This window comes from Zosterops lateralis (genome assembly GCF_965231275.1).
Source record: "Zosterops lateralis genome assembly, chromosome: 8".
NCBI lineage: Eukaryota > Metazoa > Chordata > Aves > Passeriformes > Zosteropidae > Zosterops > Zosterops lateralis.
The window spans coordinates 11197244-11214701 of record NC_139768.1 but is presented as its reverse complement, the minus strand read 5'-3'; positions in this window follow the sequence as shown (position 1 = coordinate 11214701).

Sequence of the window (17458 nt, the reverse complement as noted above, 5' to 3'; positions counted from 1 at the left end):
TAGAAGTGACCTGAGAAGCTGCAGGTATAATTCTAACTTGGATGATGTTGTAGGGAAAGTGCCGTGGATTTCAAAACCACAAGTTGAAAACTGGTCTTTGGTCAGTGCATCTCTCCATCTACAAGTTTTCATGACAAGGGGAAACTGTTTCCTGGGGTCACCCTGCCCCTCCACACTGCCCTGCTCAACATGCCAATCCTCCTCTGTACACTCACTGCAGCACAGGTGAATCCCAGCACTAGTACAGCTCTGGCTGGAGCAAAGTCCAGGGGCGGGTTAATATAACAGTGGAACAGTGCTTGAGCTTTTTAGAGCTTCCTGCTTAATAAATATTTCTTGGCCAAATTGATGCAAGGCAAAAGGCATGCAAAAAAAGGGAAAAAGGAAACTCAGATGATTGATGACCCCTTTGCAAATCCATCAATTATTTACTGAGAGATTTATGAAAAACTACCAGGGAGTTGTGAGTGCAGATGGTCAGTGAGGGATTCCCAGGCCACTGCCAAATGCATTGGAAGTAATTAGCTACAAAATTACATATTAATATTAAGCCTAGGCCCCATGTTCTGTGGAGCACTTTGCTGTACCTTTCATCAGGTCTTTTCTCGCAAATGTGAAAGTTTTGGTTCTTTCTTCCTCAGCAAAGCATCCCAGCAATGTGTCTGTGAACTGCCCAGGAACTGGAGGTGAGCCCACCTTATTAGCACATCTGGCTCTCTTCACAGGCAGCTTTCCAGTATTAGGAAGCTGAAGGAAAGAAGCTGCATTCATGGCCTCAGCCATCCTGACACTGATTATGGGCTGGATTGATTAGGTCCTGGCATGGTATAGGTCACAGGACAGCATGGTAAATGCCTCTGCTTCCTAGGAGCACTGAGGATGTTACCACTGAGGATGTTACCTTGGATGCTACATGATAAGGGTCACTCCTAGCTTCTAGTGAGCATTCCCCTCTTTTATAAAGCTACTTGCTCCCAAGAGTCTTTCAGACAAAACAAATGTGTAGCATTGAGACCAACAAAGGCAAAATGAAAAAAATAAAAACAAAACCCCCAAGGTCTAGAAGCTGAAGCCAGAGAAATTCAAACTGAAAACAGATTTTTAAGTGTGGAATTGATTAGCCTTTGGAACACATTCCCCAAGAGAGGGGGAAGGAAAGCCCTGATCCTTCCTATGCCTTCCTAGCAGGGCTGAAGGCCATTGTGTGTTAGCCATACATACCTTGCTGGGCTCTCAGGGGACACGGGGTGAAGATCCCTTGCCTCTGTTACCTGTAGGGTCAGACATGATGAGCTGAAGATCCCTCTGGCCTCAGAAATCTGTATGCAGAAGGCCTCAGTTCCAGGGGAGCATTCCTCAGCCTGTGTTATTAATAACACCTGCATATCATCAGCCATCCCATCTTCTTGGACCAAGGCTGGGGATGACTCCAGCTGTTACACAGGAGACAGATTCGGGGCAAGAGGCTTCTATTTCTGGTCATGAAGGTTGCCCTCCAGCTGAAGGGGCAGAGGCATGGCAGTGAGAAAAGTCTGCAGCCCTGTCCTGGGTCCATGCACCCCCCAACTTCGGGAGGAGAGGTTTGCTCACACAGGTGCCCTCTCGATCACATTGCCGATCTTTCTTGTAGGAATTCCCTGAGTTTTTGTCTTTGTCCTTTTTGCCTCTTTACCCTTATTTCTCTCCTCCTTTGTTCTCTCCTCTGGTTCTTTTGGGGGCCTTCTCTTACCTCTCTTTCCCATCTGAAGGGAAAAACCTTGGTGATTTAAAGCCATTCTCAGCGCCTTCCTCCAGCCATCTATTTCTAGTCTCTGCAAGAGCTGGAAGGACATTTCCGTTCTGTCCTTTGCAGTCACTGTATCAGAGCAGGATCCAGGGTCCTTTTGGAGAGGAGCTGCATGACTGCTGCTGCAGAGCTGTTTGTCTTTTATGCTCTTGGGCTCATTCCCAACTGTGAAGTCTAATCTGTCTTCTCTGCTTGCACCAGCAACACCCTTTGGCTCATCAGCACATCCTCAGCTCAGAGGGCTCCCAGCTCCTCCTTCTACAGCCAGCCATTCCTCACAGTAGCTGCCAAGGAAAAATGGTGACCTGTGACTGCTGCCGTCCCCCTGCCAGCCCAGAGAGCCAAACCTGGACACACTGGCTCTGTGAGCTGGCAGAACCAATGTGCTGCTTTAGGCTTTCAGCAGACCCAAGTCAGACCACCATGGCTGGAACAGAAGGTGAAGTCTAGCCCAGTCTGCTGAGAGGTGGAAGAGCACAACCTAGGAACAGAAGGACAGAGGTTTAAAATGCTGCTGTAGCTCACTGAAATCTCCAAAATGTGTGTGATTCTTCCACCCCAAAGATCCACAATCAGTTCCAGCTGCCTAGCGTGCTGCGTGATTTATTGCCGTGCCTGCAAGATTTTGGCTGTGGTGAAACATGTTTGTACGTTGCCTATAAAACAGCAAATCTGAAGAAAGGATTTTCTGGATGCATTTCAGAGTGTGTAACAAACCCCAGATTGCCAAGTCCTTCCACACAGTACCACAGCAACGCAAACAGACAATGCAAGTTTAATATCTAGCACACCCTATCTATTTTGCCTCTGAGCATCAGAGAGAGAGGCTTAAAACACTGCAGACTATTCTATTCCTACAGAAGGGTAGACTACTTAAGGAAGCAAATGCCAAGCCCCATTACATAGCCTAGTGCATCTTTTCTAAATTAAAGCCTTTCCACAGGGCAGAGCACTAGCAAAATAGTTCTGTACAAAATATGTGGAAAAGGAGAAAAAAAGAGAGGAAATACGTGTTTCTTTCAAAATATAAATACTAAGAATGCAAATAGGAATCCAACTGTCTGTGCCAGACCTATAGCCACAAAAGCAGCTGGATGACTACCATTCATGCTAAGTGTCTATATTCAAAGTTAGAGTCTTCACAGTAACTCTCAGTGCTTTCTGCAGCCTGGTTGTTCCAATGATTCTCCTACTGTCATTATCATGCCTGTTAAGCAGTCTACCAGTTACCGAGGGATTGGTACCATCCTCCCCACCCCCTGGGACCTCCAGAACACACATCTGGTCTTGCTAAGAATGGGGGAGGGATATTCCAGGACATTTCCAGAATATATGTGTTGTACAAGCCTTCAGACTACTACCCTTGCGTGTCATCTCCCGGTCTGACTTTCTTTCAATCCATCATTATTTTAATTCAGACAAGGTCCTATTATGCAGCAATTGCACAAATACAGAAGGATAAAGACAGTCCCTACCTGATAGAGTTCATGGTTGAAGATCTGCTCTGCCAGGCTCTGAATCAAGCATACATTTTGCAAGGAATACAAGGCTCTATTCTCTTCATTGGGTGTTGGAGAAGCATCAGACCAGACGTGGGATGGCTTGTCAAGCAAGTAAAGAACTACAAATCATCTAATTTTACATTCCCCACTTTCAACATATGCAAGATTTGGTTAACAGAAAGTTTTTTCAGTTCCTTGGAGGGGGTGGAGTGTTGTAAAAAGATAATGTAGAAGTGACAAGGAGAAACAAAGCTTCCCAGTCATTCAGTTACTGAATAAAGCCCAAAGAGGGATGCTCTCCAGGCAGGAGATGAGTAGGTCTGAGCTGTGCAGCTCACTCCACACAGTCCCCACATATCTTGTTCCCATGTGTGTCCTAGCAGTGCTCACCCCCTGTATCCCTGCTTTGGGCACCCAGCCATCCTGGCTCCTCCCCTCCTCATTTCTGCCTCTCCCTTCTCTTGCCCTCCCTCCTTCCTCATTTCTGACTACTTTAAGATTTCTCTTTCCTGCTGCCATGTTTTTTGTTGCTGACTTTGGACATTCTTTATGGCCTTTCATCAGGCTTCCCATTGCTCACACACTCTGCATTGGTTTGGCCTGCTCTGCCTTTTGTCTGTGCAAAAACAAAAGCTTTATCTGTTGCCCAGAGACCATGGTGACTTCAGGGCTTTCCCAGTGCCAGCACCTAATTGCAAACAAATGGAAGTCCCTGGTTACATCGCCAGCAGTACTGGGTCTTGGGTGGGAAGGCCTGATTCTGCTCACTCTGCACTGTGGGACTGGTGAAAGGCTCATGATTTACAGCAGAGTATCTCCCATTGCCATCTGGCCTTCAGCAATCTAGCTGGCTTGGGAGACAAGGCAGAAAAGCCACACTTGCTCGTGACATGAATATCTCTCATGTCTGGTTTTCCTTAATGTCAATGCATAATGGGGAGTTGACTGCAATGAACAACCTGGATACTCCTCAGAAAATCCTCACTGAGCACAGAGGTAGATGGCACAACATTTCCATTCCATTTCTGCCTCTCTTTGAAACCCTCAAAGGGATTATCCCTCCATGGTGATGATTGCCAGAGAGAGGCATATGGAGCAGAGCACTGGGCTGGAAGTGTGTGACTCCCATGCTGTGCACAGGAATGTGCTGCCCAGTGCCCAGAGCTGCTTCAAAACTAGATTTTCATCCAGAAGAAAGAGAGAGAGATTCCCAATACTCTCACATTTGTTAGTATTCCAAAGCAGGACAGGAAAAGTCTGAGTATCATGTTTGCTAGTGGAATGGACAGTTTGGAAAGGATTCTCTCAGCAAATGACAAAGTAATTTGTTCTGCTCAAATTGACAGAGAGTTGGCTTTGCCTACATGTCACAGTGACTGATAGGAGTTGGAGTTCCAGCAATCCACCCAACCTTGGCTTTCCCAGGCTAGCCAACATCTCCTATACTGCACTTCTTCATGGCCCATCCATGACTTATTGGAACGTCAGCCAGAGGTATTTCAAGGGGTTTATAATTTCTCCAGAGCACCAAGCTGATAAAAGATACTGAGAGCATGAAGAAGAGTCTAGGAGTAGGTAAATTTAATCTGATATCTTTCTATTATGATGCCCAGCAGACAGTATACAAATTTCTACAAACTTTCCCCGAAAAACTTCAATTTCATGGAAATTATTTTTAATTGCATGAATGCTCCAACCGAAAATTCTCAATCACTTCTAAATTTTTTGAAAAGTTATCAATTACCTGCTGTTTACTGTTTTGGGGCTTTTTTGTACTATTCAGCATATTTGACTTAGCTGGGAGCAGACAAACAATGCCAAATCACGCCAGCATTATTTCTTCCTCTTACTTTCAAATGCCTCCATCCGCTTGGAGGGTTTCCCAACTTTCATGTGAAGTACATATTTCACATGAGAAAATCACTTCTGGTGCCTGTTCCAGTCCTCCACCTGTGCCCCACAGCACCTGCATGGGCTGTTTCTGGGGGTCTGCACAGGCTCATCCCAAGCAGCAATCCCACCACCCTGCAGGAGGGCAGGTAGCAGAGAGAGAAGAGGAAGGATTATTCTTGCCTGCTGTCTCACAAACAGATCTGGATACAATTTTTTTTTTTTTGTCAGGCTGATTTTCTTGGAATCCAAACATTCAATGGGAACGTGGCCATGTTGGTTAAACTTCAGTGGGAAAGTCCAAGTGCTCTGAGGTAAATTTTTCATTTTCTCTCAATAGTTCTCAGTTGTTTCAGTTTCATAATATTGAAACCTGTAGTTCTGATGAGGTAGAATGTCTTGTTTTGACTTCACTATTTCAAATATGATCTAATAATATAACAGAGCAATGCAACATCAAAAGTAGATGTTTTTATCTTTTAGAAATTAAATATATTCCCAAATCAAATAATTTTTGTGGAAATAGTCCTCCTGGAAGAAGTTATGATGACTGACTTCCCTTGAGTCAATTAGTAATGGAAACAAATGGCAAAACATCAGCAGTACTCAGGAAAAATTATTTCTTTTCTTGATCACTTCTAGCAGCCATGGTTTGGGAGGGAGGAACTTTAGAGGAACAGAAGAGCAGTTTTTCCCTGCAGCCATAGCAAAGCTCTGAGGGATCCCTGCAGTGCTGCTGGAATCTGTCCCTAGCAGCAGGGAGCCTTAGTGGTTAGAAGGTGAAGGTATGAGAGTGCCCCAGAACGATGCTGTGCCTGAAAACCATGGAAAGCTATATGTGCAGCAGCCAACCTGGATGAGTCTTTCATGGACATTTCCCTTCAGGGGCTGTTCTGTGATGGGTTTGAATTAGGCTCAAGTTATGAATCTATAAATGTGGTATTTTTTCTCATTATGCCTGTTTTGTATTAAACTTCTACAGCTTTTTTTCCCCTTGCCTCCCCTTCCCCCCTCCAAACCCCTCCTTTCTCTCTGTGTGTCTATCTCTCACCATTTTGGCAGCTGTGCACTGCCTTGACATCAGAAAAAAAGGTAGGAGAGTCAGGAAAACAGGGGAAGGATGAGATGTTCTTCCATCATCCATCACAATATTTGGGGTCTCAGTGGTGAGTGAACTGAAAAAGTAGAGAGATACTAATCAGAGGAAAAAGACAAAACCTGAGATTATGAGTCTTGTCCATCTTAGATATAAGGAAGAACATCTACAGACAAAAAATAGTGGAGATGTCTTCTGATTTCCTGTGGGGAAGGAGCCCATGTTCAGATGTGTATGGTACATCCATGACCTCTGGCCCTTATTGGTGTGTAAAATCAGGACCCAGACCCCACAGGAGCAGTTCTGTGCAGGATGGGCATGTGGGTCACCTCTGGGTGGGGGTTTTTCCTATTTCATTACAAGCTGAAGAAATAGCTTTTAATGCAATTTTATTCCAAACTGAGAAAAGTATATTATTTTATTCTACCTGTCTCCTGAATTTGCTGTATCTCTGAAACTGCTTGAAAACACTATATCTGTATAAGAAATGGATCTAATTCTTGTGGTTTTCTGACACAGAGAGTTTATCTCTAGCACAGCTGTATGTGTTTTCTCATCTTACACACCAGGCTCTATAAAAGCAAAATCCAATCCAAGTGCCTGCTAGTCTTTTTGTCCATCTAGAAAACAGGCTTAGGAAAAAAAGGCTAAATAGTTTCAGGTATGTGGATTTAATGACATGGAGAACAAAGCCTGTGGACTTATTTTGGATTATGCTCTATAACCAAGAGTAGAACTTTGCCAAGTATCCTCCCCCTGGACTTTTCATCACTTTGTTTAACTTGTTACTTCGGACCTGTGGATCCTAACTCTTTGAACACTTGCCTTCAGAGGAATTAAATTAGATTATTAGTGACTTTCATCCTGCAGTCCCAGTTGCTCAGACTCTGGCAAATGTCCTTCCACAGAGGAGCAACCTTTGTGGCCTGCAGGGTAAAATGCAGAGAAGGCTGATGAGACAAAGCCCACACTAATTCACCACGATGAGTAACTAAACAAGCCATTAAAAATGAAAGATTTGCTGTTTCTCAAGCACAGAGATGTGCCTGATCTCCAGGGTGGATGGGTGTCATCACCCTTCTCCACAGCACTGGGGGCAGTGCTCGGCACTGAATCATTCTCAGCAGATTGTGCAGCAAAATATCCCAGAGCATGGATGATTCTGAGGGGGGAGGTTGTGTGGCTTTGGTGTTTGTTTTTCCACTGTTTTGTTTGTTTGTTTGTTTTGGTTCTTTATTTATTTGCAAGGGAGCATTTTGCTATAGAAAAGAGGCATTTCTAGGTAGGTGTTGGTGGATTGCAGTTGGGGAAGACTTTGACTTCAGAGAGGATGGGATTTGCTTAGGTGGATGCCACAAACCAGCTGGGATTTGTAAGAGGAGGTTGCTCTCACCCTGCTTCTTTCAGGGCCTGCATCTTCAGCAGACTGCCAGATCAGGTCCTAAATGTCTCACTGCATTGTTTTATCACTTCTAATTTGCCTTAGTTGCTCTGCTCACATGAGTTTCTAGGGAAGGTGGGATCTGCTTTTCTAATGCATTGTCAAAACTTGCATAAGCAAATCACTTTAAAGAATTGTTTGAGGAAGTAATTTAGGAAAACTCCTACAGAAATGAAGTGCTGGTTGACTCCTTCAGTGACCAGAATTCCACAGGGCAGTGGAAGCCTGTGCTCCTTTAGAGATATCTCCTTCTGGAAGCTGTCCCAGAAGCAGGTGGGAGCATCCAGGGTTGTCTGGCAAAGGTTTCTTCCAATTCTTCACAGTTCTGCAGGCACAAATCACCAAAGAGCTCTTTGGTAGAGTCCAAACCACTCTGCTTCAGACAGGTCAGCTGCAGCCACGCTCCCAGTGACATCTCCTGTGGCAGATTTACCCATCAGATCCTTCTGGAACCCCCCTGCCACTGGGAGGTGATGCTTGCAAACCTGGGAGAGACAGCCAGCTCAGATGGTTGGAAGGCAAGGTGAGCTGATCAGACTCCTTGCTTTGCTGAGTCACCACACAGATATGAAGCTCTTAAAATCTCTTTTATGTATTTCCAGTGGGCTGGAACACCACCTCTCGTTCCATTTGAAGAACTACCCAAATGTTATAAAGAGGCTGTTAAATATGATATGAGACTGGAACTAACACAGCACAAAACATCAGCGGGGGACAGACTATTTCTTATTCACCAAAATCAAGGGAATATATACTCTGGCCTCTTTTTTTCCCCCCAAGCAGAAGAAAATGAACAACATTGCAACAGTATGCCTGGTTGTTCTAAAATTTATTTGTAATGTCACCTGCCTGCAAGTGCTGCCTTGCCAGAAAAGGTGCAGACACAAACCAGTGGGTAAATGAAAGGCAGAGCTTTGAGTCCCGGGAACAGAAATGGAGACCAGCCCTCCTCTTTGTTTTCACAAGTGCAAGCACCCCTTCAGGGTGCCTGAACAAAACTCTGCAGAGCAAAGGACACAGCAGCCCAAGGAGAGCAGCATTGCAGATAGGAAATAAAGACTTGCATCCAACTTGCAGGTGCTGTTGGTTGTTCCTGGTCATGCCCAGGTCTCTGTTCCCATTTCAGCACAGACCCAGGTGTCAGGTTCTTGCAACAAGCATCTCCCTCCAGACACCCAAGCTGGGATGAAGAGACACCCAGAACTCTCCTCCTGTCTCTCCTTCTGCACAGCCACAGCCCATGCAGCAGCAGTGAGACCACGACAGCCCTGGCAGGGGCAGAGCAGGGGAAGAGCAGGGGCAGAGCAGGGGCAGCAGGCTGCAGGTGCTGCACCATGAGGAGGATGAGACAGGGCAGGGAGAGCAAGTAGCTGAGCAGGCTGCAAATAGCACAGGAACTGATTTGTCTTTTGGCATGTTGGTTTTCAAGTCACCCTGTAGCTTCAGTTCAGTTTTTCTTGACTCAGCCAACCATTATGAACATTAAGAAAACGAACCAAATAAAGAAGCAATTCTGAGTTTATTACTCTGAAATTTGCATACATATATATGTATATATATATACATATATAAATTTTAGCAGGGCCACTGCACATTTCAACACTCCTGCCCACTCAGTTGTAAAGAAACAGGAAGCTATAATTATGCTGAACACTCTTCTAAGTGAAATGTGTGTATAAAAGTCATAGGTGTATTGATACATACATAAATGTGCTTGTATATGTACATTTGTATGTATATATGACACATAACCCATTTTACATGTGTATAAAAGATGTGTGTAAAAGGCAGCCAGCAACCTAACAGGCCAATAAAATCACACCACGGGTGTTCCAGCTAGAAAACACAGGGAATTTTATTAAATTTGTTATTGAGCTTGGCATGTAAATCACTCCTTACGTGGTGCTACCCATAATATTAACCAAGAAACAGCACTGCAAAGAATTTGAGATAGTTTAGTCCTTGTAAGAGACATATGAGAAGTATATGAGCACTTCCAGTGGGAGCATGGAGGGCACTGCAAACACCCCGGCAGAGCTATGCTAGAGGTCTGCTGGAAATTAAAGGGTTTTCTCATTGGAAAATTGAAGCTGTGTGAAGATCAAAGCCTTTTGAGGAAACAGATTGATTTTGGCAGCATCTTCCCTTTGGGAAAAGTGAAGTGAAATGGCTTGCTTGGAATTGTCAGTCACGTCTCATTCATGCCAGTCATTCAGTGCCTCACATAGTTTTCTTTCTTGAGAGGCATTACATCAAGGCTGTGGCCAGAAATTACATTGCAAACTGGGATGGGAAGACTACCTGGGACTGGATTTGGTACAGCAGGACTGGGAACTATAAAAAAACACCAGGTTTTGCTGCAGAACAGGTAGAGATCATCATGTCAGCCAGCAGCAAACTGTTGCTGAAAAGGGCTCCATAATTGATTTCTCACTGTCCATCACTGTTTTTCCTCACAGTGATGCATGAAACTGCAGAAAATACCAGAGTTTCCTGGAGGAGAGTACATTTCTCAGTTATGCTCTAGTTGATAAGGCATTTGAAGAATTGTGTTGCCCACATTTTTTTAAAAGCTCACTTAGCTTAGAGGTAAACAGATGCTGTAGGAGGCCATTCTTTTATAAACCCATATGCACAATTGCTAGCAAATGGATTAATTATGCTCTGCGATAGTTTACATGTGTATAAGGAGCAAGCACCATCTACTAGCAGAACCATGTGTGGGCAGAGAACTACTGAGTTATTGCAATACTTTGGCTAAGCTGCACTCAGCTGTTGTTTCTCAGGTTAATCTAATAACCCTCATGAAGTTCACACAGAAGAATTAGATTCAGGCACAACCTAATACAGCCAGGCCAGAGAGATGTTCTCAGACTATATTCTATTTCCAGTTCTGGTCTGCCCTGCACATGTGCTAAACAGCAACACTCCTCAGCTTTCCCTACCATTCCTTTATCCTTCCCATATTACAGGTTTGACAAAATTGCTGTAAAATCCCTTAATGTCCCCAGCATTGCCCTTCCAGTTTGGACTGTAGACTGGCATGCAGAGAAAGGAGGAGAGAAGCTGTAGAGGGAGTTGTAGTATGTGACACATACTTGCAAACCTGCTCTTGTTCAGGTGCTGCCAGTTGGGCTGGGGCAGGATGGGCCTGCCAGGGTTTTGCTGGGTCACCCCCTGCCACTGTCTGGAATTTCTTCTCCTCTGGGGTAAGGATATGTTGGAAATAGCATCTATCCCTCAGTGCTGCAGTGTGTCAGTTATCTTTTTTTCAATGAACACTACTGAAGCATAGGGGATTGAAATTATCTATGCTCTTGGCTGAACCCAAGTTTCTGATGAAAAAAACAAATTTCAAAAGTACTTCAGCACTTCATGTTGTCATTTTAAAATTAAAATACTTTCCTTTTTCCTGCTAAAGGAGCCTGGTCTTAAAGGTAATTGAAACAGGAAGATAATTTGAGAAAAAAACAAATGGTTCTGTGATTATTATCTTTTTTTTTTTTTTTTTTTTTACTGTTCTATTACAGTTCAGTTTAGTCCAAATCAATTATCTCATCCCTTCCCTAAGTTTCCTAAATCAACTGCCAAAACCTCAGTCTCGTTCCAGTTACTTTCCATCCATACTCAGTCAATGTCCTATTCCTGTTCTCACCACTTACTGTTTATTGAGACAGGATCACTTTGCTCCTCCTGTGATCTGTGTCCCTTCACCACCCACCTCCTCAGTTTTCCCAAATGATGGTTTCTGAGGCTGAAGTCTTTTTAGTAACTCTGCTCTAATCTGGGTGTCAATCTAGGGCAGAGTGTGTCTTCAGGAATGGCTGCTCACAGGAGATCCTTTCACTTGTGAGTAGGATAATGGCCAGGTCCTCAGCTGCTGTAACCTGGAACAGCCCCAAACCCTTCACATGGCTCTGAGGTGTTTTACATGCCTCTGAAGAGGTGGCTCATCCAGAAAGAACACAAGATACTCTACAGGGGTAGAGGTGAGCATTGTCTTGCCTGTGGCTGATGTGTAGCCAGCTTTGTTCTGTCTATCACTTTTATTAGACTTGCTTTCCTCACAGGCAAACCTCTTACAAGCCTTCTATTTGGGTAATCTGCTCTTCATCACCCTGCGTATTTCAATCCACATATTTACACGACTGAGACTATGTGAGAAATTAGATCCACATCACCCCACATCTGTACTCCCACTCTGGAAAGCATTTCACTGCTGGGCTGTCAGGAATCATTACAAAGCAGAGGAGCAAATACCCTCATATGAATGCCTTCAACTCGCCTCCAGGACCAGAGATGATGTATGAGCTGTGATAGGCTCTCTGCTTCCCCTGATGCTCAGAAATACAACTCCTCCCTGGAAGGAGGATGCTTATTGCTTAAACACATCTGCACTCGAGGATCGGAGAGTGATAAAGCCCTGAGCCTCCCATTGCTGTGAGGAGCTCCATGGCCTGTGCAGAGGTATGACAGATGTATAACCAGAGGTATAAACAGTACTCCCGGTTAAGGGGGAAGAGGGGCATGTGAGATATTGCAGCAGTAAGTCCTGGCCCGGCCTGATGGATGGCACCTTGCTTGCAGAGTGACCCTGTGGGCTGGGGGATTGCTGTGCTCACTGCCAGCTGCTGCACTCTGGCTGCTGATGGTGTCACCTGGCAGTGCCAGCTCCAGCACACACACCCCACAGCTACTGCTGCCCATCAGGACCCTCCTGCAGGCCTTCTCCTTCCCTCCAGGGTAAAACATGGGTGACAGCATGTCCTCACCTCACAAAGGTATTAGGAGGATAAATGCCTTAATGCAAGAATGCTGAAGCATCTGAGTGTTTCAAACAGCTGCCACTTCTGTCAAGACCCAGCTAAGCAAGGCATGAAAATGATGTGTATGACTTTGAAATGCACAAAACCAGTCCTTAATATTTTGCTTTTGCTCTTCCAGGTAATTTTAGATGGGTAACAGCCATCTCAACAATTTTTCTTCTGATGATAGTGTTTAAAAAAGAAGCCAATGGAAAAGGGTAAATAGCAGCAAGAGGAGACCCTGCTTGATTAGTCCTCAGCGTCCACTTCTTCAAGATGAAGAAATTATGGAAAGGAATTTTCAAAGCAAGTAGTATTTTTAATAGAATTTCAATAATTACTTTCTTGCGAGAAGGACAAAAATCCATAAAAGAAAGAAATAAACATGCACTGAAGTGTTTAATCAGAAGGTGAGTGCCAGTCACAAGAACTCCTCAGGGATCCAGGGCTGCAGTGGCTGCATGGTCTCCCTCAGCCTTGGTGGCCTGGGTGGCTCCCTGGCAGGCCCTGTGGGGGATCAGCTCTGGCTGAGTGGCTGCACAGGCATCCAAACAAGAGCTCTTCCCTCTCCTGAGCCCCAGAGCCCAGCACACCTCTGCCCTGACCCCTCCCTCCTCACCTGACTGTGAAAGGGAAGGAAAAGGGGCTTAGGAGTGACCCAGGAGGGGTTCATGTACAGTGACTCTTGGTTTCCCACCAGCATGTGAAATCCAAGCCCTCTTTTTCTGTCACTGGCCTCTCAAGAGTTTCCGTGGTTTATGTCAGCTCATGGGTGACACAATGTCACATTCAGAATTAATGAGGCCAGGGAGGCCAGGAGAGTGTCATTAGACTAAATGCAAATGCAGTTCTCAGAACCAGCCCAGACCTTTGCCCCAACATCAAATGAATTCAAGCCTAAACCTTGGAGCAAATAGCCCAGGGCATGACCCAGTTATGGTTCACACTAAATCCAGACCTTGAACTTGGGAAAACCTTGTTATTTTTTACTTCTAATTTTCATGCACTACTTATTTTCTGTCTGAATGCCAGATATGAAAGAAGAAAGGCACAAATCCTGCAAAGGAGGTCATTCTTCAGCTCCCACCAGTCAGACCAGAAAGGAAGGCAGCTAAAAAGTCTAGATGTATTTGAAAAATTTCCAGCATTCATTTGCAGTCTCCAAATCTGGATCAATTCCCAGTGATCATCCAATCTGCTAGGTCTTTCATGCAAATTGGTCTCAGCAAGGTCTACTCCATCACCGAAAAAGACACCCTGTCTCCTAGGGCTGAAACAATAGAGAATGGAAATAAATATTCACAGAGAACCTGTGCACTGGTCTTTATGTAGCTTATTGCCTCTGAAATGAATTCAGAGTGGCCATAGCCTCCAGCCAGTCCACAGGTTCTTGTATTGGGTAGGTGGGCAGAAGACACATTTAACCTTTATTCTGAAACTGAGCATAAGTCAAAATAAATAAGCCAAAGAGAAGAAATACTGAAAAACAAAGATGAAAGGGGAAGACAGTCCAATATAGTTTTTCTAGACATGAAAGTTCCTGGTGACAAACTTTGGCCAAAGGCTTCACTTTCAAAATGTCTGTTTATAAAAACAAAAATCACCTTATCTTCTGTGATATTTTATTTGCTATAAAAGCACCTGGGTTAAGCTTACTTTTCATTTCTGGTTGGTGATGTCCTTTGATTTCTTCCTTTTCCTGTTCTTAGGCAGCCTTAATATTTTTTGTGAGTAAATCCTTGTCTTTTCCTTCCCAGTATAATTTCTTTCCTTCCCCACTCAGAGAAGTCCATTGCTGACCCAGAGATATGTTCCCAGATTAACTACAACTCCTACTGACTTCAGCATCCTCACTGAAACTGAACTGCAAAATTCAGAATAAAATGAGCTTCAGATTTCAGCTCTGCTGTTTGGAAACTGGGCTGACTTTTAAAAGTGTACAAAATGAAGGCTGGGCCATAGTGCTCCCAGCTGGCAGATACCAGGCTGTAATAGCTTTGCTTAGCACTGCCCTCCATAAAGAAATCCTGTGTCCAGAGACCTGTGAAGTGAATATCTCACTGCACAAGGAAGCAGGTTCTCTCTGTAAGCTCGGAATAAAGCTTGCATCTGCACATATCTTTCTTTTTCTTGGGTAAGTTTTATTCCTGATGGCTTATTGCCAGTGCAGGGTTTGCTAGTGAAATTCACATGGGAGTAGTTTTGAAAGCCTAAAAATCAATCATGAATTTAAGCTTCCCCCATGGCCCCACTCTTTCTGTAGGAATAACACCCCTTCATCACCCTCCCCTCTCCTCAGTTTGCATTGCTCTGGTAAGTTATTTATCAATAAAAATTCCACAGCCAACACATAATTGGATTTCTATAAGAGCTTTCTAAACTGAGCTACACTGAGTTGCAAGAAGCAGACAATTAACTTGACAGAGGAGTTAGCACTTCAGTCTTGCATCTGTTTTCATTGCCTGCTTCTTTCAGAGCAATCATTTTCTCATTTTATTCTGGTTGTTTTAGGAGCAGGTGAAAACAAGCCAGTTTCTTTAGCAGCCAGCTCTGGTGGTTGGCTGATACTCATTGGAAGACCAGTCAAGTAAAATGCTGGAAACCTCTTCTGGCAATGGGTTTCAAACTGGTGATTAATTGGAGGGGATTCAGGTAAGATAAGAACATATAAGAGGCTGCAGACTTATTTAAGGGTACACCTCATCTGAAAAATCCAGTGTCACGGGTGAGCACAAATAGTTTGGCTTTTACCCCCAGCATTAACACTTATCTGAACCAGAGTGGCTTCCTTCTGATGAATGGCGTGAAACACAAATTCAGACCACTGCATCTTCCATCTGCCACAGACTTTCCCACAGCACATCCAAACTGCTCAAACCAACGAGGTAGTGAAACCAGCTCAGTAAAGCAGCATATAAATCCTTTACAAGTTGCTTTCTACTCCTTTTCTTTGCTTCATTTTTTCAAGCCTTTGTATTACAGTGGCAGAGGAGGCTACACTCTCCCTGAGGCAGGTAAGTGATGCAAATGGAGATGGAGATGCAGATACTGAAGCAGATGCAGATGCAGATAGATGGCACCAGGAGTCTGACTGCCCTCCCCTCCCTCACAGACTCTCTCACAATGTTGTTGTGCCTCCCACAGGGCAGTGCATAGCCCCAGGGCAGGGGTTTCCAAGCAGATGGATTTTTAGCTGTAAGGAGCACAGGCAATCCAGGCTGGTGGAAGACAGGGTGTCACCAGTGCCAGTGGCAGCACTCCTCATCCTCATGGCAGCTGGCAGTGTAACCAGGCATTAATGTCACCATTGCACAGTTTGCCCAGCAAAACCAAGGTCCTGCACTGCTAAGCTGTGCGATGAGCTTCCTGACTTCTTCACATGTTTGCAAGAGAGCAGGAGCAAAGCTGGGAGTTACTTTGGGCTGCTGGGTAAATCCCTCTGGGCTCACAGGGTGATCTCTCCCTTTACCCACAAGTGCAGTTCTCTCACCCAAGGCAGTTCCTGCCCTGCTGGGGCTGAGCTCCATTCCAGCAATGTTTCCATTCTCTTGCAGTTTGTTTCACCTCCACCCCACCGTGGCTGTCAGCTGCTCCCATCTCCAACATTTTCTCCAATAGTTGTTTGTCAACCCAGGAATGAAGGTAACAGGAGTCTCCCTTTACTAAGGGCCCTTCCTGTATCCTGCAGGCATTTATTTCCCTCTGCCTATCAGGTGCCATGCTCCAGACCTCTTTTCCATCTTGCACACAGCAAGCCCACTCCTGAAGCCCTGACAGGGGCTGGGTCTGAGTTTGATTTCCTAGCTGGCTCCACAAAGGAGTGGACTGCCTTGGGGCTGTGGGGACATGCAGGCATTTCTGATGAAACAGGCGAGGTTACAAATTAGATTTGTAACAACTCCAAACAGTTCTGAAATGAAGCTCAGGACTGAACTGGGCTTAAATCTTGGTCTGGTTCCTACTGTGAAAAGGAGCCAGAGCTGAGCACCATGAGCACCTTTGGAGCTGGGCTGCCTTGAACCCTTTAGATTAAACACGGGCTGTATTTTTTAGCTTTGCTGTCTGAGGTCTTAGAGCTTCATTTGAGCAAAGCTTGAGGTGGAGGGTCTGCAAGCCACTGCCTTGGCTGGGCCACCCACCTCTGTGTCATTCTGCTGGCAGTGACCAAGGGGAAGGCCAGTTCTGTTGCAGGAAACATAATTGCTTTACAATTTGCTTCCTGTTTGGACAAAACCAGCAGACCAAATTACTAAACCATTTTAAAGAGAAAGAATTGAATTAGGAATATGGAAACATCATTTTTGAGGCATTCTCAACAAAGATTAAAAAAAAAAAAAAAAAAAAAAAAAAAAAAAAAAAAAAAAACAAAGCAAAACTGATGAGAGCAGCTTTTTCCATCTCAAATGAATGTTTTGAAACAAAATAACTTTATTTTGCTCCAAACCTCGAGTGGAGGCAAGTTTTCTTTTTGCTTCATTTCATCTCCCTGGAATATTGAAAAACATCTCTCACAAAGGGCAGGTTCCTTTTTCCTTCCCACAAATACTACTCTCACTTGAAAACACATTTTCTGATAGAAAAACTTCTTGGGCAAAAAAAGCATCCTTTGTGAGAGTGGACACGGAGCTGTCTGAAAACGAACCATAACTCAGTGCAGCGCCTCCATTCATGGAGAACTTCCCCAGCCATTTGAGTTCCCTCAGCACACAGGCTTGTAAAGAGAACACAAAGGCCTCCTGCTCCCAACAGCCCCAGCAGATGGAAATAATCTGCGCTGTTTTCGTATCATTTTACAGCCTGGGGAAATCAAGCAGGTGGTGACACTGTTACCTTTGCCCAGACTTTAAAGCATTTGTGGTCCCCACGGTGCTCAAGGGCAGCTTTCCCCTCCAGCAGAGGCAGACAAAGGTAACAGTGGATGGGTGGGCGATAGAGACA